This window comes from Ambystoma mexicanum, chromosome 7q (genome assembly GCF_040938575.1).
Source record: "Ambystoma mexicanum isolate Mex_15411 chromosome 7q, UKY_AmexF1_1, whole genome shotgun sequence".
Taxonomy (NCBI): Eukaryota; Metazoa; Chordata; class Amphibia; order Caudata; family Ambystomatidae; genus Ambystoma; species Ambystoma mexicanum.
In genome coordinates, this window is record NC_090941.1 from 361,654,296 (window position 1) to 361,675,624 (window position 21,329).

The window sequence follows — 21,329 nt, forward strand, 5'->3', positions numbered from 1 at the left end:
CTGTTAGAAATTATTATGGCTCTTTACTCGGATACTAGGATAAGGGTACGACTAAATACCAAAGTTATTCCGAACGGCCTTAGACAAAGATGTATGCTAGCTCCGACTATTTTCAACCTCTATGTGAGTGGTGCCAACAAAGCTTTGAATAATAAGGGTCTGGTTTGTCCCAAATTGAATGGTATCTGCTTAGCTTGGATGGCGTATGCCTATGACTTTCTTCTCATTGACAACACTAAGGTTGGTCTTCAGCGATTGCTTAAGGCCTTCTAGAGTTTTATTCTTGACTTAAGGCTCAAAATCAACCCATCCAAGACGGTTATTGTACGCTTCGGTAGGCCTAATAAGAAAGAAAATGCTTTCACATGGCTTTGTGGTAATCAAATCATTAAAGCTCAACCTGCTTTTAAGTATTTGGGATTCCACCTCACTGGGACAGGGTCAAACACTTTAATCAAAAGCCAGCTGAAACTAAAAGCAGAAATTGTGATCAGACAAATGCGTGCGATTGAAACAAAATTTGGGAAGTTCTCTGCGACCCCGCTGAGAGAGTTCTATATTAAAAAAGCTTGGAACTTTTTCTAAAGATTTATTTACATACTTGGCATACATAGAAGGTAACATCTGGAGGTCTGTACTCTTCTTTTTGCCTAAATGTTTGCCATTGGAGTTGATTAAATACGAATTCGGCCTAACTTCTCTTGCCACTGTTGCTACCTGGAAACGTATGCAACTGTGGCGTAAATGCCATAGGGCAGCTAAGGACTCTCTGTATGCATGTGCAGCTAGAAATTCTGCTAACCCTTTCTTCGACTTGTTACAGGAGGAGACAATGCAAAGTCTAGTTAGTATTGGTATGTACGCAGTTTCACTTTGCAATAAAACCAAAAAGGTGAAAATTAGCCTTCAGGGTTTTGACTGGCAAGCAACGAAAAATAAGATCTCTGAAACTAAGCTATATATACACGCTTGCTCTGTTTGGAAATGGTTCCCTGCCATGGAAAGCTACCTCAAGAAATATCCTAGTGAACAAATGCGGAACGACTACATGCGCTTCCGATTTAATGTAATCCAAACCAATCAAATCAACTGTATTAGAAATTGTCCCTCGGGTGATTGGAAATGGTGTCGCTTCTGTAAAAGAGAAGGAGTTGTAGAAACCCTATAACACATTCTGCTGGTGTGTCCCGGACTTCTATCTTATGGGATAAGCTATTTTGCCCAATTTGTACCCTCAGTTTATGATATAAACAGAGAATTTATATGGAACAGAATGCTACATGAGAACTCAGCAGTACTGAATATTCAAATTACTTCTTTCTTGAGAAATGTTTGTGATTTATGTTGGTCTGTCGAATGTGTATGGTATCAGTATGAAATTCTTCTGGGACTGATCTTAAGCTAAGGAATGCTGTCACATGTGAGGGGAAATGTCCTAGTTCCCTAGCTGCTACTGTACTATTTATTTAGTCATATTATTGATTTTTCACATATTATGAATATGTTTTTACATGTAAAACATGGAACTGTTTTTATCATTTAGTTTCTTTATATTTTGAAATTAAATTAAGCTGTGTTCTAAGCTAATACCTTTGCTCTTTGTAACAGTGTTATCTAGATTTGCACATTTGCTTGTTGAATTCTCTTTTACTTTGTATCTTTATGTAAAGGTTTATTATAAACCAAAACAAATAAACATTAAAAAAAATGGTCTGTAACAGTGCCACAATGACCCTGGCTGATGTGTGCTTTGTAAATGTTAATAAATAAATAAATAAATAAATAAATAAAGGGTATCTTAGTGACCTCAGAGTCAGCATGCAATATGTCAGTGTAACCGATCAAAAAAAGTAAAAGGTAGTCGGGGTGTCTAGTGCAAGACCTTCACCTAATTAACCAGATTGTAGAGGCTGAGTTTCCTCTAGTTCCTAATCCTGTGACAATTTTATGTTGTATCCCTGTAGAGGTGCGATATGTCACAGTGATTTACTTGAAGAATGCATTTTCTTCAATCCTAATTGCATAAGAATTCTCAAGATCTGACGTCATTTACGTTTTGTCAGACTAAGTTAAAAAGTCAGAGATTACCTCAAGGGTACTGTGAGTCTCTATCGATTTTCAATAGAGTTTTGCAGATGGACTTAAGTAATATTGATTTGGAAAGTGTTGTGTTGCAAGACGTAGATGACAAATTGGCCTGCAGCACCTCAAAAGAAGAGTGCCGATGCGATTCAGTTCAACTGATGATTACTCTTGCACAGAAAGTATATAAAGTAAACAAAGAGAGTATTGTCAAGAAGAGGTGTTATACATAGGTCAGTTAATCTTGCATGAAGGAAAAAAGGTTACTCCAGAGAGAGTTGAGCCTATTTTGGAAACAATAAAGCCACACACGATAAAGCACATGCAAAGATTCTTGGGACTATGTAATTACATGAGAGCATGGGTCTTTGACTACAGTTCATACATGTATCAGGAAGCAATTGTTTGGACTGAGGAAATGGAAGAAGGGTTTGATGAGTTGAAAAAAGCAATCTGCACAGCTCTAGTTTTAGGGATTCCCAATTATGCTGTGGAATTCTTTTTGTTTTCGCACACAAATGGCACTGTTATGATGGCAGTACTCGCACAGAGAACCAAATTGAGGTACAAGCCCCTTGCATATTACAGTCGGATTTTAGACCCAGTAGTGAGGGGTCACTTTCTCTGCAAACAATCTTTGACAGCCGCTGCATTCGCCATTGAGAAAGCTGCAAGCATAGTAATTGGGTGTTCCATGGCGTTATTTGTTGAACATGCAAAATTTGCCATTTTGGGAAAACCTAACGGCACCTTGTGCTTTCTCAAAGGGCTTCTGCTTATGAGGTGGTTATATTAAATCCAGCGATTAAAATAGTTTGTTGCAGAATAGTGAATCCTGCCATGTTTGTAGCAGAACCACTGGCAAAAGGTGAGCATGTGCATGATTGTTCAAACTATGAAGAATTTAATGACGAGATCACAAGAGTAAAGGAGAATGTGTTGGCAATTGCAGAGGATTGGTTTGTTCAGAATTTAGTGGAACACGTTGCATTTTATGTAGTAAATTGCATCGTATGTTAAATGTTTACTGTTGGACACACATTGCGTACATTTAGAAGAGTTATCCGAGAACTAATAGTCCTTTTTAGCATTTACATATCGACTATGTCGACATGTTGCAAGTCTGTAATCAATACAGATATATGATTGTAGTGGTATGTCCCTTTACAAGATGGATTGAGGCTGGTCCATGTATACATCCAGATTCCACCTGTGCAGTGAAATTTCTAGTACGAGAAGTGTTTGCCAGATGGGGAATAGGTGAAGTATTGAGATCAGATAATGGTCCTAATTTTGTCAATGAAATCTTTGAAAAAATGAGCTTGTTGCTTAGTATGAAGGACAGGTTTTGATGGGCTTATCACCCGCAAGCAAATGGGATCTGTGAGGGACTCAGTGGCCTGCTTAAAGAAAGATTAGCCAAATTGAAACTTACCTTGAGGAAAGGATCGTTGCATTGCCTACCAGTGACATTGTATGCGTTGGGAAATAAACCAGGTTCCGACCACCATCTTATACCCCATGAAATAGTGACAAGAAGGCACATGAGGACTCCCCTCACACCTCCATCTAGAACTAGAAGTGACGCCCAGATGACAGCAGAATTGTTAGGAAAGGAGTTACATGCTTATTTAACCTGTATGACTTTAAGTATCTAAGTCATTTCAGATCAGCTCAAATGAAAGGGGTGTGGGATACAGAACACAGAAGGAACTGCAACAATGAACAGAATTGAATAATTACATCTTCCCAAACTTTTCCCTGCTGATCAAATCTTAATCAGGAACTTAACACGTTGAATGCATGAACCACGCTTTAATGGCCCATTCATCGTGGAAGATGTCACGTCGTCTGCAGTGAAAGTGCAAGGCAGACGTGCATGGATATTTCTTGGAGACAGGAAGATCTATGCTGAAGAACACTCTTCACCTGCACCGCTGTCAGAAGCAAGCATCGGGGAAGAACCTCAGCATGTGCAGACTAGATATATGATGAGGAAGAAGGATGCAGAAACTGTTGAATAAAACAGATAAAGAGTATATTGGACTGTGGCTTGTTTCGGGATACTCTTTTAAGCTACTAAAAAAGGAGTTAAGAGAAGCTAGCTGTTTTTGAGCCACAGGAGTTTGGTGACATTGGACTGAGACATGTTTATGTCTTGAGTGGAAAGCAAAGCATGCCAGATTTGGAGTTCCTTTTTGACGACTGGAAAAGGGAACAATACCATGATTCCTTTCTCACTGAATTTCTTTTTGGAGGTGCCTATGACAACATTCATCGGATTGTCCTTGCTATATGCCCTGCGCTGGTGGGGAGAACTACTGACATTCATCATTTCCTGCAAGATTCTAAGTCTGGTCCAATTGTGAGAAGATTGCTAGTTCTTCAACTTCCTGAGTACCATGGGGAAAATACAAATGCCCCTATCTGCTGGCAATGCACATAGACTGGTTAGCATAGTCTTCTATTACCTGATTGAGGCATGCCCACATCTTGTTGGAGGACAAACGTATGTCTGCATGTTTTCGAGAAACCCAAGGAACAACGTGCCACTTAACAAATTGTTACGGGGTATCATAACACAGGTCAATTTGTATTCTGAAAGAACACTGAGAACAGAATGAGACTTTTAAAAAAAGAGATTCAGAGCCTAATAGCTTTTATAGTTTACTTCTTGCTGAAGGAGAATCTTTATTTCGCCTGGTGAAAGGACAATTCCTTCGTCTTCATTGAGAACTTGTTGATCGTCTAGTAGCCATCAGCTGATCGAGGATCTTGTTGAGCAGGTTCAGCAGCTTTCAGAGTATTGCACGATGTTGCCTGATTAAAAAAGAGAATGGGCAGCTTCATTAGCAACAACATGATAGCAGACAACGAGAGACGTCCACATTGTGCAAGAAGTTATTGTTGTAAGGAATGGGCTTACCTATACATCATTTACACATGCATTGTGTTCATAGTGATACTTCTTTCACTTACAGTGCACAATACTTACTATTTTGATCCAAATAGAGCAAAGAATCCTGTGTATCTTCCTATGCAGAAGAAGGGTACAGATGTGGCAACTACAAGGCAGCCGAGAACGTATGTAATTATCTCTTCTCTAGAGGTACATTTAAAGGCACCTATTCCTGAATTGGATAAAGCTAGGCTACCTATGAAGCGGAGATCGCACATGGAGATTATACAAGACATCTTTATGCCTGCACATTATGTTAATAGGATGAGGCTTTTGAAACTTTCTCCTACACAGGTAGCACATGTAAAAACACCAAGTCCACTGACAAATGTTTCTATGATTGGTCCAGTCAGAATGAATTATATTGACATACTTCATGAGATGATTATAGAAGCTCAAAGGGAAAGAATGAGGCCCAAACAAAGTGCTAAGGAGGAGGATCATGAGTTAAATGATTACCTGGATAGTACAGCACACTTGGGGAATAACAAATGGTATCAGCATATGAAATAAGTGGGAAGGAGGACCTCGAAGGAGGAATGCTTTGTATGTGCACTCCTTTGCAGCATGGAGAAATCTAATATCTTCATAGATACTGAAATAGACGTCCAGACAGAACATTGTCTATCACACATAGCACTCTGCCTTACAAGAGGCCAGTTTATGGCTCAAGATGCTTATCTCAAATGGGCAACTGAATGGACAGATCCAGATGAAGATGTTTATATCCAAGACACAAAGACAAGAAACAGGGTGCATACCAAGAATCACATGATACGAAAGGAAAAGCTTGGAGTTAAAGGAGCTGAAATCAGATGGAAAGTAAACAGAAGACTTGAGAGTCCAGGAAAATCTGCAGAAGAAATTCAGAGATGGAGAAACAGAGGTCAGATACATATTTGGGAATCAGTGCTATCACCAGATGGATGGGAAGAAGGAGTATTTATCTGCAGAGCCTGGGTTGTCATTGGTTGTTATCAGCCAGTCATTGACATAGTGCAGAATGGATGCAAGCCTCTATGGCCAAGACTTGCTAAACTACTGACCTGGGTCAAAGATAAAGGAGGACCCTTGCAGATAGTGCCTCTGGAATGTGCAAAACTGTGCTTCAGAGACAATGGCAGGAGAAAAGTCAGAGAAAACCAGAAATGTGGTTGAACCTTTGATGTACCAGAAATGAAACTTGCAACAGCAGTAATTATGGCTCATTACTGGGCACGTGGATCCAGAGTTTATATGAAAACTCCCCAAAGATTGGGGAGGACGATGTTCATTAGTGAATGTTCATGTTCCTGCATTGGTAATTCCGAAAAGTAACTTAAGCATTGACAGCTTTCCGAAAGCAGATGCTCACCTGAGGAAGAAGAGATCTGTGTAGCTGATGATTCGAATAAAGAGAGAAAACAATTTTTCAGCCAAATCAATAGAAGCTTTTGACTCCTTTCAGTTTGAACACAGACTGTTCCATCAGACCTCGTCGGTATTCACACTGATCTTTATGCCAAGTATCCAGGATGGAGCAAATACTAAATGGCTGCAGATCACCAGATGGGAATTGCTGCAGACAAGCAACACTACTATAAAGGGATTCAATGCCATCAGAGAAGAGATGTGAGCCATATGATTGATGACGCTTCAGAATCAATACTTCCTGGACATGATTACAGCTATGAATCGAGGTGTTTGTGCAAAAATCGAAGAATAATTTTGTACCTTCATACCTTCTCATGACGACGAGAATGGGACCTTAACAGTGGCCATGGAGATGTTGACGAATTTACATGTCCAGATGATAGATGAAGTGGAAGACATTGATGATGATAGCTGGTTTGGGATGCTCTTTTCTTGGTTTCCACAATGGATGGCAAATATATTCAAGTTCCTTGGAGCCCTGATCATGATGGCGTTGCTTGGATTCTGTGTGATTAGGATAATAATCGCAAATTGGAAGAAGACAGCAAAAAAGGCATAGGGATGAAGACCATGATCGATGTTGAATCAGGATGGATGGCCAGAGACCTGACAGATGAGTAAATCAGAGACTTTGTGAAGGCCAGTATAAATGCACCAGTATCCTAAAAAACATCAGAGGTATGTGGGAAAATGGATCTATTGCAGTCCAAGTGGACAGAGCATGCTCATGACGTGGAACAAAGATGAGCATGTGAAATCAGCTGGATCCCTGAAAGGAGTCATAAAGATATGGGTCCTGAAAAAGCATTTCCTCAGACAAGGATGTTTGGATGTGAAGAATGATGGAAGAGTGGTTGATGAATCCCCGAGAAGGGGTGTGTAGCGAAGGAGCCAAGTACCACCACCTCAACCATCTGCAAACATTGCCTATATGTTGGAAACCAGAGTGTGAGACACGTGCAGTCACAGTGAAAATACTGATACAGAGGAAAATCCTGGAGGCAAGGTTGCCATTAAGGAAGCCATACTTGCATACAAGACAGTATGATGGTCATTTGAATGAAATACCCAGAAGAAGCAGGACCAATGAATGAAAGAGCGTATTGGTGACGTCACACACAAAGCTTAACCAACGTAAATGGAAGAGATGCAGAGACAAGAGAATGAAGATATTCTATGTGGCATCAAGAAAGTATCAAAGATAATTGACATCATGGGCTCAAGATGAAGACATTTATGCTACAGAAACGATGAAGATATCAAGTCATTTTACACGTGTACATATGTGACGAACCGCAAGCAGATGAAGTATTCTTGAGGATAGCTTTGTAGTGAATTTTGTAGTGAATAAATTGCGGCATGCTGCAACATATATATATAGGAACAAATGAATTATAGATGATTCCACACTGTGTAATAGCAGAACAAGACCAAAAGAAGGAAGGCCTCTTTTCCAGCGTGTCACAGTTCAAAAAGCAACTGAATTACAGAAGCAGATCTCAGAAAGGCAAGGTTGGATGAATACCAAGAAGCCGAGGTCTTATCATACTTTAATGAGCAGAAAGTAGTTACAAATCATATGAAAAAACACAACTCCTGTTCAGAAGGCATGGACAAAACAAGGAAGATGTTAGTGGTTTATTAAAAAATAGTATTTTAAATGCACCAGAGCTCAAATTTGTGGTCTTCAGTCATGTGGAAGGATGAAGCTGGACAAACAGAACAGACCACGCCTACGCATGAAGACAGAGCGTGCCTTCACTCCCCTCAATTTTCCAGAGCAAGTAACATTTCCAAGGACAATTTCAAAGCCTTAATTGACAGCAGACCACAGAGGTGATGATAGATGATATGCTAATTGGTGGGAAGCTATGGTTATGACCAGCTCACCAGCAAATGGAACTCTAGCCTGCATGCTGCTCACATAATTGGAAAAGTACTGACTAATGTAAGAGTGCCAATCAATTGTAGGCGGCCGCATAATTAAGAGCCCTATAGTTTGTATTACCAATGGGACGTTGTGTATTTGGTGATGTTTATAGTGACTTGGTTGAGGGGAGGGCTTAGTTGCCCCACCTGATGTTAAGAAGTCTATCATTTTCTAAGACTGGTATGGAACGTATACCTAGATGTTCCCTCTTAGTTTATCACATTTGGCACTAGGTTTTAGTAGTTTTCCACATAGGATGACATTCGTAAATACGTAGGTTCACGTCATCTATGACAAGTTTTTATTATATATCTCATGTTTTTTCTGAAGCAAATTGAGAGATCATGTGGTGAGACGTCTGTTGATGTCCATTGATGTCTGTTGTACTCCCTGCGCTAGATAATTGATATTAAAACAGTTAACCTTTTTGCCAACCACCTGAGTCTTTTCGATTATTGATATTGGAATAAAATCTGCATTACTATTCATCTCACTGTATTGCTAGCTTGTCTTAAACGGCTGAGGCGACTCCCACAGTTCAGACCATCAAGTGAGACTGACCAGAAGGACACACGAGGAGGGGACAAGTGAGGATGAGAGGGGAGAGCAGTTTCAATCCCAGTCAGAGGGGACAGGGACAGATAAAAGGGTTTCATGGGAGTTTAGGATGCATACACAGGGAGAAGGAGGGAGCTGCCCGGAGGAGCAGATACAGCAGGCAAATGACCTTTGCACCTCACACAGCACCTATATTAATAGACTAAGAGATCCCCCAGGACAAAGGAGAGGGGAGACAGACAAGGCTTGTTCAAGGGGACGATTAGCCAGAGTGTATGATGACAACAGGAGAGTGCCGATATTAGAACCAATAGATGTATGCGCAGGTATCAAGAGCGAGAGGGGGAACCGTCAAGTGAGACTGACCAGAAGGACAGATGAGGAGAAGCTAACATTCACACAGATGCCCTTATTAGAGAGAGGAGTGTTGCGACCTCAGCATGTGTGCCATGGAAACACACACACAAGGTGAATGTGAAGTGCAAGTTGCCATTGTTGAGTGCGGGAGCTACGAAGTGGATATATGAGATGGAGAAAATAAAAGCTGGCCATAAACTAGCAGTGGGTGACGTAAAGGGACTTCTAGTATTGATCTTAGGAGACACAGCTGAAGATGTATGGAAGAGGGCAGGGTTCCCGGGGGTGACGACACAAAACACAGCCCATGACGGGTCGCCATTTGCAAACTGTAGGACAGCGGTATGGCAAGCACTAAGGACACAATACCCAGACACATTAGACATTGGGGCCATTACGTCACGGAATCTGAAGGAAGATGAGACCCTGTGCAGTACATTCAGGAGATACAAGAGCTTTGATGCCTTGAAACTTGAGAGCCTTGGGACCAAACAGTAGCAATATTCTTTCATATACTAGTGCAGGGGTTACCAGAAGCGGTGCAGAAGAGTCTAAGGAAACTAGTAGGTATGGAAGCAAAGGGGTGGTCAGAAATACAGCTCACAATAGTTCACCATTGTAGGCTGTGGCAGGAGAAGGTGAAGAAAAAGGAAGAGGACAGGAGGGCAGCTGAAGCAAAACTAGTACAGAAAAAGCTATCAAAGTATGCGATGGAAGGAGCGATCATAATCAGCTCCACCCCACAAGCAAAGCAACTGCAGCAACAACCATAACCACAGCAGTTTGCACCGCCCATGGGAGGAGGGTACATGGGGCGGGCGGCCCACTGCAAGGGTTCCAACAGAGGGGGCGCGGCTTTGGACCACAAGTGCATCACAACCAAGGGGGTTTCCCAGGGGGATTTCGGGGATATAGGCAGAAGATGCAGCAGAACCCTAAGGGGATTTTCAGGGGGATTCCAGGGGCAAGAGAGAGAGCCACCACAGTGTTGGACATGTGGGCAGACAGGACACATTACAAGAGTGTGTTGATCAAGGGGAATCAAGTAGAACTGTGGTGGGGGGGTGGCGTCAGCACCCTTACCAAGGAGAGAAGATTGAATATCATGCACAGCATCAGCAGAAGCAAGGGTAGATGCAGAGTACATATCAAAAAATGCCACAAGCAAAAGTGCAAGCACCACCAGCGCAGATGCAGGTACCACAGTTGCCAGCACCAGTACCACACTATCTACAAGCACCACAGATTCGAGGGAGCACACAGCAACTATCACAGATACGGAACAGGGTCGCACCAGCACACATGGACACAGTAGCGACAGTACCCATCAGACAACAGGGGGAGTGACCATTGTGGGGAACAACCACTTTACAGGAAATGGGATATCCTTGTACCAGTACCCGGTCAGATAGCACAACGAGTAGAGCACTCGCTTTGACATCCGTGCATAGCCTTCTGATGCAGGTTCGAATCCAGGCAGAGCCAAACTCAGCCTTTAATCCTTCCGAGGTCGTTAAATGAGCACCACACACCATGGGAAATAAGCAGCGCTCAGATACCTGAGGGATTGTAGTGCTATATAAATGCACAAACAAACCTCATTAGGACAGCCCACAGATGAACTTGATGTGTCTCAACCTGTCAATCACACACAACCCTGCTGAGGAACTTCGCATAGGGGTGGTGATAGGTGACAAGACTTTTTCCTTTCTCTTTGACACCGGGCTGTCTAGGTACTGCATTAGGGAAGGAGCATTTGCATTTTCAGGCAATGCCATGAACACTCAAGGATTCCCTGGGGCTTCAGAAGTGGTTCCTTTTACTGACAATGGGCCTCATTACAAGGTTGGAGGTAGCCTTGCTGGTAAAACCGGCAAGGCTACCTACAAACTTGCAAGAAAGTCTGACACCCACAAATGGGCAATTACCAAATTATTCTGGCCCCGTCGGACCCGGTAATTGCCCTTTTGCGGGTGCCAGAATCGGGTGATCCCCATTCCCTTTGAAGCCCATACGGCTCAAAGGGAATGGGGAAGCCTGTAGCACCGGCTCGGTTCATTACCTTGCTGGTGCTACAGGCAAGCTGTGCTCCCGGGTTCCTTTCATTCTGCCAGGTCAGACGTGGCAGAATGAAAGGCACCCACGAGCACAACACAGAGTTTGCCGGTCCGGATACAACAGTGCCGGTAAACTTACTGGTACCATTGTATCCAGACCGGCAAACTCGTAATGAGGGTCAATATCTCACTTTGTATCGGGAATCACAATCTATCACTGCAATTGCTTTACTCTCGACAGACATCTGTAAACATTCTGGGACGAGACATTATGAGAAAGACTGAACATGACAATCTCATTAAAAGACAAGGAAATAATATTCTCCACACCAGGAATTCAAATGTTAAATGTAATATGAATTGTCCAAGCATTTTGTGGATGCACAGCACAGAAAGGGGTGCCAGTGGACCCAGAGCTGTTCCAGTATGGAACTGACATTGTCATTGCATTGCTTTCAGGAATTGCAAGGAAAATGTGGTGAGTTCCAAACGAGAACCTATTCAGGCCAGAAACACCAATGGACGAGCCAGAGGGAACAAAAGTGCCGATAGAAATAGAGGCAGTAGTTGCAATATAGGACTGGATTGCAGTGTTCAGGATGTATGCCACAGGACGGGCATGGAGATCAGTGATCATAGTGGCGGAGGGGTGTAGGTTGACAACAGTGACAGACGACAAACTATTCAAGGAAGAGAGACCGTAACTAGAGATGGTCTTCAAAATGAGTGTAACATAATGGTAACAGATACACTATAGAGACGTGCCACAGAGTATGGCAATGGCCCTAGAGGTGCAGCCCTCATTCTGTGAGGAAGCCATGGCCAAGGTACCCGGCAGCCTATGGACCACAAGTCCCTATGACATGGGCCACATCAATAGCATAGGGGGAGTGAAGATCAAGCTGAAATCAGGAGCAATTGTACCAAGAGTAAAGCAGTATCCCCTGACAAAGGAAGCAGACAAGGGGATTTATGATACAATCACAGCACTGAATGATAGAGGCATTCTTGTATCATCAGAATCCCCATGTAACACTGCAGTGTATCCTGTGTACAAGGCAAAGGGAGGTTCATGGCATTTTATACAGGATTTAACACCTCTTAACCACATCGTAGAAGCAGAGTATCATTTAGTTGTGAATCTAGTAACTATTTTGTGCAGCATTCTGGCAGAAGCTGCCTGCTTTACAGTGATTGACTTGAAGAATGCCTTCTTGTCAGTACTACTACATCCACTCACAAGACATGACCAGCTTTATGTATAGAAAACAGAACTGGAAACACACTCGGCTCCCACTGGGATACTACGAGTCACCATCTATCTTGAACAGAATGATACAGATGGACCTGAGCAACATACAGAAGGAAAGCACAGTTTTACAGTATGTAGATGACATTTTGATTTGTAGCAAGACAGTAGATCAGTCGGACAGGACCCAGTACACATGCTGACTGTGTTAGCAGACATAAGGTACAGGGTAGACAAGGCAAAGTTACAGTACTGTTGGAAGAAGGTGCTATACATTGGACAGACAATATCTCAAAATGGCCAACAGATTACACTAGAGAGAGCTGGGACAATACGTAAAACACCTAATCCCACAACACTGAAGGAAGGTTCTTCGGGTTATGCAACTACTGCAGAGCATGGGTCTTTGAGTACGGCACATGCACAAGGCCACTATTGTGCACCATGAAGGAAGCACAGAAGGGAAACAAGATACTGACGTGGACCACTGAGATGACTGAAGCATTCGGTGAACGGAACTGAAAGAAGCAATATGCACAGCCCCATTGTTAGGGATCCCAGACTATAAAAAGGAATTCTTCTTGTTCTCACACACTGACAGTTCAGTCATGAAGGTAGTACTGACACAAAGGACAAGCATGGGCCACAAGCCAATAGCTTACTACAGTGGACAACTCGACCCAGTAATGAGAGGACATTATCTGTGCGAACAAGCATTGGCAGCTGCCTCCTTCACAGTGGAGAAGTCAGCAGCAATTACAATGGGGTTCACCAGCACTCTTTACATAGATGATGCCCTCTTTGTGCTACTGTAGAAGCCAAAGAGCACACTGATCAAGCATAGGGCATCCTGTTACAAGGTGATACTATCAAATGTAGGCTTGAAGATAGTGGGATGCAAGACTGTAAACCCAGTAACATTTTTGGCAGATATCCTCCAGTTAGGAGACTATGCCCATGACTGCACAAAGAACATAAAGATGTTCAGTGAGAAACACAAGGTAGAATAGGATGCACTTGAGGGAGGACAGATGCTCCACATTGACGGTTCTTCAATAATTGATCAAACTGATGGGGTCAGGCATACTGGGCGTGCAGTGGTAAGACTGAAGGAAGACGGGACAAGTGAGGTGGTCGCAAGTATTTGACTACCATCCCATTATTCAGCAAAAGCAGCAGAACTAGTGGCTCTTATACTAGCACTGGAAAACAGCATAGAGAGGAAAGTGATGATCTATTCTGACTCCTCCTACTTGACATCAACAGTACACTCAGGACTGGCACAATGGTTCAGGAGAAGGTTCAGGAGAGCAGACGAGACTCCAGTGCAGCATGCGCTATTACTGGACAGACTGATCAAGGTAATTGCTTATCCAACACAGATAGCAATAGTGAAGTGCCAAGCCCACACAAAAGGGGAAGATCCTATCTCAAGAGGGAATGAAGCAGCAGATTCTGAGGCAAAATTCAAAGCATATTTTGGGGAACTATGGGAACTAAGAGAGAGACACAGTGCATAAGGAGGAGTGAGAACTATGATAATAAAGGAGGGTTACAGTGTATTACCATAAATGCAGATCATGGAGTTGCAGGGAGCTGCACCAAGGGAGGAGAGGGAGCTATGGGTAAGGAGGGGGTTCTCAATGTCTCTGTCAGATGCCTATGGTGACAGAACAATGTAGGAATACCCATGGTCCCAGCTTTCTGAAAAAGAAAAGATTGAGAGAAGATCTTTTAGGGCAAAATGATATTCTGTTATTCCAGGAAACCTGGCTAGTCAAACCAATTGAGATAGAGGGCTTCACACTTCAAAACCTCCGGGCCTCCCAGAAAGACAAAGGGAGACCAGCGGGAGGGTTGTTAATTGCCCTCAAAAACTTTATTATTAAAATGACCACACCATTATGTAACAACGATGTGGGAATTCAAGCATGCAAACTAGAACTGAAAATGGACACTCCACGCCCCATCATGGTTATTATTAATATATACTGGAACCCGGCTTATTCAAAACTCCAGCACTTTGTAGAAGCTTTGGACTCCCTCTTAACAGTGGTGAAGACAGAGCATGAGGGAGCAAATATCGTACTAGCAGGGGATTTTAATGCGGATTAGATTATTATCTGCTGCGACAAGATCAGGCAAATGAAAAGGATCTCATTGCAAAAAGGAAAACTGTGGAGAGACTTCTTGACTTCTTGGGATCTCGAGATGTTAATAGAAAAGCCTGTATCAACTGAAAAAACAGGAGCAACCTGGTGTCAAGGGAACTTAGAGTCTACCTTATACTACATCTTTGTTTCCTCAGGGCTTTTTGGTTTGTGCTCCAGCCTAATCACAAACTGGGAGGGGGCAGCGATCATGCAAGCATGGAACTCTCGTTTCCTGATTTGCAAAAATATCAGCACATCAAGACCGCCCAAGAAATCGAGGGTCTCAAGGGCAAATTGAGAGTCGCAAAATACAAGATAGGGGGAAAAAGGTTGAATAAACGACTAGAAAAAGTGCCGTCCGCAACTTGGAGCAACGAATCCCATCTGGAAAAATTCGGAAACTTCATCTGGTCCATACTCCCACCAAGTGAAATAGGCGCCTTTGGCAAACAACAACATCTTCATCCTTTTGACGAAGAAACACAAAGGAAAAAGAGAAATCTCCGACAAACTCTGCGCCATATGGAAAATAGGCACCATGACCCCATTACCCTTTTGCATGAACTAAAAAAAGTTAAACAGATTTACAGAAATTGGTCTAATAATCGAAAACATCAAAGACTACAGGAAGATGGCGAGCGAATGCTCTATCTATTAAATGCAAACAACTGCAGAAACTTTTGGGCGGCGCTGTGTCGACTAGAGACTGGGTTTAACAGCTCCCTGTGTAACTTAGTCCCTGAACAAAAATGGGTAGAATACCTGTCAGAAAATTTATACCAACAGGGTCCACAGTTTTCAACATGCCTATGGATTCCCCCTGGTCTCTTACGTTTGATGAACATGACGTCCTGGAACTAATGGCCAACTCTTCTTCATCAAAAGCTGCATGCCCAAATGGCCTAACCTATTAGGTCTTAAAAGACAATCCAAAACCAACGATTGGAACAAGTCACCACATACAAGTACCTAGCCATTTGGATAAATCAATCAACGAGCGAAATTCCTTGGGCACTCCACTTAAAATAAAAAGTCAAATCGCTGGCCAGACAGGGTTTAATCATCCACCGGAAATTTGGTAAGTTCTCGATCAAACCTTCCTTAGCTTTTTACAAGCAATAAGTAACAGCAATCTTGACATACGGAGGGGAATGCCTGATTAACATGGATCAATCTATATGCATCCAACTTGAAGCCATCTACTGGCGGAAAATTCTATCCCTACCACAATCAACCCGCACGCCATGTATACGCTACGAGATCTGCCTTCAATCTTTGCAATCCATAATCATGTGGAAAATCCTTGACACATACAGGAAACTGAATAACGAAGACAACATTGTAACACTTGATATATTTAGAGCATCGCCATCAACACCAAACAACTCTGTACTGACAAGATTGAGAGAAGCCGTAGTGCTCATATGCTCGGAAAAAAACATATCACTCGACATGCTAATAAAAAGGCTTCAACAAGCCAAAAAGCATCTGGCTAGACTAGACTGGATTGAGACAGAAAAAAAGAAAGATGAATACAAGCTAAATCTTAAATGCGATGGTGAAGCAAGAGCAATAAACCAACTGCCCCATTACCTCAACCTATTCCCAGATCGCCAAATACGCGACACCTTCCCAAGATTTAGGTTAAACATCCTTCCGACACGACAAATCTTAGGCATATGGACTCTGAACGCCTCGAACAGTACAAACTGCAGATTTTGCAAAGTCACTGAAGAAACCATCAAACATATAATAATGGAATGTGAAGCTCTGAATCAGAAAAGGCTGACATACAGTAAAAGATACGAGTCAGCAACCATCCCATTGGACAGTGAGGCACGGTGGAGCTATATTTTAATGGGAAACAACAGAAAAATGGTGTCCACAATCGTCCACTTTTGGAAGGACATCACTGCTGTAAACTATACTTAAGTGTTTTAAAGACTATGCTATTTTCGTTCAGATATTCTTTCTTTTTTCTGTTTTTATTCATATTATCCGTAAATTGCACCAATATGTTGCACAAATGTAAGGTTTAAGAAATAAACCATATGCATTTTAATTAAAAAAAAAAAAACAATCCAAAACTCTGGGCCAAGATTCTAAACCGTCTCTTCCAAGAAATCCTAAAGACCAGGGTTTTCACTCCATCATGGATGAACGCTTTAGTTATTGTATTCTTCAAGGGGGGCGATCTGCTAAGCCCGGCAAACTATCGCCCAATTGCCCTCCTTGATGTAGATCGTAAACTCTTCATGCAGCTTCTATTAAGAGAACTTTCAACTGGGTGGACTCAAGGCAGATACTTTCACACCATCAAAAAGGCTTTAGAAAAGGTCTCTCCACAAGTCTCAATGGGCTCATGTTGAATGTTCTTAGTGAAAAGACAAATGAGAAAGAGGGCAGCCCCCTCTATGGGGCATGGGTAGACCTTTCTAAGGCATTCGACCACATGGACAGTTCTCTACTCTGGCGCAAACTGCATAGTTGGGGGATTCCAGCCTCTCTGTTAGCAATGCTTAGCGAACTTCATAAGAATACCACCATAAGATTGAGGCTGGACGACCAGGGTCATCTGTCAGATTTAAAACAGGTCTTCAAAGGGGTGAGGCAAGGATGTCTAGGAGCCCCCCTGTTCTTCAACCTGTTTCTGTCAGACCTAGGAGACTTTCTGTTTTCATCGTCATTGGTTAGTCCAGTGATCAACGGAAGGAGAATGCATTGGCTCGCCTACGCGGACGATTTAGTCCTGCTGGATAGATCGGCGATTGGTCTTCAGCGCCTCTTAAACAAACTAGGGGAATATGCCACCCTAAATGGGCTTTCAATTAACCCTTTGAAATCCAAGATTCTTATATTTAAACATCCGAAGAAGAAAATAGGTTACGGATATTGGGTTTTGGATGGTAAAGCATTCCCCCGCGTCGAAGACCTCACTTATCTGGGCTTTGAAATTTTCGCCTCACCCGCTATCAACAAGGTGAATACTGCAATTCTGGATGAAGCCAAAAAGATTATTCCTCAAATGAAAAAACTGAATGCAAAATTTTGCAAATTTTCTATCCTTCCACTCATCAAGTTCTACATAGCCAAAGCAGTTCCAGTCCTCCTCTACGGTCTGGAAGCAAAACCTTTGCTATGGCATACTAACTGGAATAAATTAGAGGGTCTTTTGTGGAATAAATCTCTGGCTCTTCCAATGTGCACCCCTTTGGTGAGCTTACGCTTCGAACTAGGTCTGACCTCTCTTGGATGTCGAGCAAACTGGATAATTATATAATTATTCTGTAAAATTTCGATCGCAAGCAAGACCTCCCTCTACTTCGACATGAATAAACATCTCAAAAACTCAAGATCTCAGCTACTTCTTGGTCTAGAGAAGAAAGTCAGAGGTATCTTGCTTAGGTTCGACATGTCATTAGAAACTCTAGTATCCAATCCCTTGAAAGGGAAAAAGACCCTAGAAACAAGTGATTGGATTGACACCATTGACGGAGTGAGGAATCTTAATCCTCCCAACCATTTTCTAAAGGTGGATAAAAAACTTGGTTTTCTTCCTCACTACCTTCAAATGTTTCCGGATAAGGGAATAAGAAATAACTTCTTGAGAATCAGGCTTAACCTAGCCCAAACCGGGGAAACTTTGACCAGAAGGAACTTGGGGGGCCAAGCAAAAAAACTCTGTAGACAATGCGACTCTCCAAGCCAACAATCCAACAATCCCTAAAACACCTTCTATTGGATTGCGAAGGAACTTGGGAAACAAGACTGTTGTTGCTTAGGAGATTTGTGGCTAAGGAAGAGAGTCTAGCAACTGAGTTTTTTTTGGGACAGGCTGATTGCCGGCCAGGAGACCATGCTTATGGCAACAATAGTAGAAGTCATGAAAAAATGCTCAATTCTATCATAGAAGGAAATCATTCGTCCCCGGAAAGAGCACTGCCGTGATGCAACTGGTCCCCCTCGTAGTCCCTGGGTTGTATTTGTATCTTTGTTTTGTACTTTCTTTATTTTATTGAGTTCAATTGTATAAAACTTTTATTTTTATAAAGGTTTTTTCTTTTTAAAAACCAAAACAAATAAATAATAAAAAAATTTAAAAAAGAAAAGTGGTCATGCCACTAGCACTATTGAAGAACACATTAGAACAATTGCACTATCCAACGCACACTGGGAAGGAGATCATTGCTACATGCATTGGAGAAGCATGGTTATGTCCTGGTTTGAGAGAACAAGTGACTATATTTGTGAGTAAATGCTTGACTTGCCAGCTGTTTACACAGGTCATACTCTGAGAGTTGTGAGAGGAGCCATACCAAGACAGGTAGGCATATTTCTGCATCTACACATGGATCATGTGGATATTATCCAAGTCTGCCAAGGTTACCGCCACATGATAGTGGTTGTCTGCCCATTCTCCAAGTGTATTGAGGCAGGTCCCTGTTCACATGTTGATGCCATTAGAGCAGTGAAGTTCTTGGTCAGGGAAGTGTTCCTGAGATGGGGCGTGTGTGAGGTTCTGCGGTCTGATAATGGCCCTCACTTCACCAACGAAAGGTTTGAACACATCACAGCACTGTTAGGCATTCAGCGTACGTTTGCCTGTGTGTACCTCCTGCAAGCAAATGGGGTGTGTAAACGCCCAAATGGACTCCTAAAGGAGTGCATAGCTAAAACACAGCAAGGGACCAAAAATAATTGTCTTTTGCACTGTTTGCATTGCACAATAAGCCAAGATCCGCCTAATATTTAACGCCCCATGAGGTTGTGACAGAACGGTGCATGCATCTTCCCCTGGTTCCTCCCAAAAGGGCACTGAAATACTGTGAGAGTAGTGCAGAAGTGTTAGGACAGGAAATGTATGAATACATCACTCCTCTGGTGGTTAGCCCTTCTTTTATCTCTCGCCAGAAACAGCAGATCCAGGGGGGTCCAGAAGACACCAAAGAGATTGGCTGTGAAAACACACCACAATACTGCAAACTCAAAAATGCAGTGAAGGTTGGGGACATTGTCCTCTTGTGTAATTTTAGTGGCACTGGAATGTGCCTCAGTTCACCGGCCCACACATGGTCGAAGAGGTGGCAGACCGTGCTGTCAAGTTAGTCGATAAGACAGTCTGGAACCACTTGCAAGACCTCAAGCCCTACAAAGCAGTGGCCGTTGCCTGGCAACAAAGTCTCTGTAACAGACAGGGCCAACATTCAGGACCTAGGAGATCTGTAAGTGTGTTCTGAAAGTACCCGTCTACGGAGACCAGGACATCCTATGGTCACACGCTCGCAAGTAGCAGAAGTGGCAACTGAACTTTTGTAGACATCGATTAAGGATACACAGTCTGTTATTTTTCTCTTCCGCACACACAGGGTCTACGTGAAAGCCGAGGAGATTAAAAAAGTTACTGATACGACATCTAATTGGTCACCTCTTTTCTTATCTTGGTGGGGATGCCTAGACACTATCAAAAGGATGATCAGTCCCATTATCCTTTATTCCCTATCCATGATGCCCACAGCAATTCACGCCTCTTTCAACAACAACAAACTTGATTCCCTTCTGTCAGGATTCTGCATGTGATAACACCCACTCCATGCCATGCCATGCACACGTTTCCAAGTCCCCTGCATTGCCAGCAGACATATCTCCATACGGCCAAGATAGTCGCCGTACATGTTTGAACCCAAAGCCCCGTGCCCCACGGTCCTGCGTTCTGAAGCAGGAAACGCTTTCCGGACACAGCACATTCTTCTGTAAGCATTGGAGGTTGCCATGGAAGCGCTGGTACCCTCTGCATGCACTATGTCACGTGTTCCACCCGGGGAGCTGCTGTCTGCACAGTCATGTGACTAGGCGTACTTAAACTCTGCCTGCATGCTTCCCTGAAGCTTTACATTCAATATAGTTTGCCCTGTGATTCCTTGCTCCTGTGACTACGGTTTATCTTGTTTCCTGACCTTGTGCCTGTTTTTTGACTTTTGTCTCGCCTACTCCTTTGTCTCATTTTTGACTCCACGGTAACAACCCGACTTCCATCTCCTGGACTTCTAGATTCATGTTGTGTACCTCACTACCGGCTAAAGCCAACTCAGACTGCTTTACAGACAGCTAGTGTTTCTCCTTGGCCCCTGGTTTTGCTCTCTTGCTTGGACTTCCTCGCCATATGTCGGCCATCGAGACTATAGCGCCTCCTTGCCCTGCGACAGCGCATGGACTAGAGACTTACTTTTTGTGCACCTCACGGAGCGAATAGACATCCTTGTGCCATCGGGGTAGGTGGATTTGCTTGAGACTAAAGATTTCTCAGAACAACTAACCTGCAGCATAGGCACCCTCATGCTGTCAGGGTAGATAGATTGCTTGGAACTTGAGACTCTTGGAACACCACCCCTTCAACACAGGCATCCTCGTGCCGTCAGGACAGTCTTCCTATTCTTGGATTGTTGAACACTCACAGAGGGATTCTGGCTCTATCCTTCTTCGTACCTTCGAGGACCCCATCATCTGGTAAACTACGTATATATACCTGTTGTCTCTCCATATAGTCCTTGCTCCCTATGCTGTCCTTAATAAT

General features: G+C 42.9%; 1 long non-coding RNA gene across 1 annotated transcript in view; it reads right to left on the reverse strand.

Annotated features, from left to right (window-relative positions):
- Positions 1-4,736: 4,736 nt before the first annotated feature.
- LOC138528762 (uncharacterized) overlaps positions 4,737-21,329 on the reverse strand; it is a 70,205-nt gene continuing 53,612 nt past the window's right edge. Inside the window, exon 2 of the long non-coding RNA XR_011284233.1 lies at positions 4,737-4,902. This is a non-coding gene — a long non-coding RNA (uncharacterized lncRNA). The remainder of the gene's footprint in view (positions 4,903-21,329) is intronic.